Source organism: Nelumbo nucifera, chromosome 7 (genome assembly GCF_055504915.1).
Source record: "Nelumbo nucifera cultivar China Antique chromosome 7, China Antique-T2T, whole genome shotgun sequence".
In the NCBI taxonomy this organism is placed as follows: domain Eukaryota; kingdom Viridiplantae; phylum Streptophyta; class Magnoliopsida; order Proteales; family Nelumbonaceae; genus Nelumbo; species Nelumbo nucifera.
Genome location: NC_142655.1, coordinates 17,523,387 through 17,524,162, shown reverse-complemented (window position 1 = coordinate 17,524,162; position 776 = coordinate 17,523,387). Strand labels below are relative to the sequence as shown.

Sequence of the window (776 nt, the reverse complement as noted above, 5' to 3'; positions counted from 1 at the left end):
AAGTAACGCACGACCCGACTCGACCCGACGCGTAATCAGGTTTACTGATATCTTACCAAATAGGGTACCTAGATGTGTAAACGGTAATAAACTGAAAATTGAAAAACATACTTTCGGGCGAAGGCACGGTAGGCACCATTACCAATACTGACACCGGTACCCGTGCAGCATACCACCTTTTAGCAATATGAGCCGTACGAATTGGTACGGCAAGAGAGAGAGAGAGACACGATATTTATTCTTGACGTGTTATAGAAGATAAATTTCATCGACTCTATGTTGATGCTTTTGACGCTTGTAAGACGTACAGCTCGCTTAGCTTAGTCGGTAGAGCTCAAAGCTTAACCTTGTGGTCGTTGGTTCGAGTCCCACGGTGGGCTTCATTCTATACTTACGCTTGGTGGAACTGTGGGACCAAGGGTAATTATAAATTTCATTGTTCTTTAGAAAGAAGATAAATTTCATTGGCTACAGTAGACATGCAGCCCGTCTAGCTCAGTCGGTAGAGCGCAAGGCTCTTAACCTTGTGGTCGTGGGTTCGATCCCCACGGTGGGCGCTCCCTTTTCATAATTACGCTTGGTGGAACTGGAACCTGTGGGACCACGGTGGGTGTTCATTCGAGATATTTTTCGTGTTGCACGTGCTTGTGATTCCTGAGCTATATAATCTGTAGAAGCCTCCACGTGCTAATGATGACATTTTGATCGTTGGCTTCCATTACTCCAATGACCCAACTACCTCGATCTCCTCTACCCAAAAACAAAAGTAGAAAACT

General features: G+C 45.1%; 1 non-coding gene across 1 annotated transcript; it reads left to right on the top strand.

The window, feature by feature from the left end:
- Positions 1 to 484: 484 nt before the first annotated feature.
- TRNAK-CUU (transfer RNA lysine (anticodon CUU)) lies at positions 485 to 557 on the top strand. Its single transcript has one exon. It is a non-coding gene; the product is annotated as a tRNA-Lys (tRNA).
- The last annotated feature ends 219 nt before the right edge of the window (positions 558 to 776 follow it).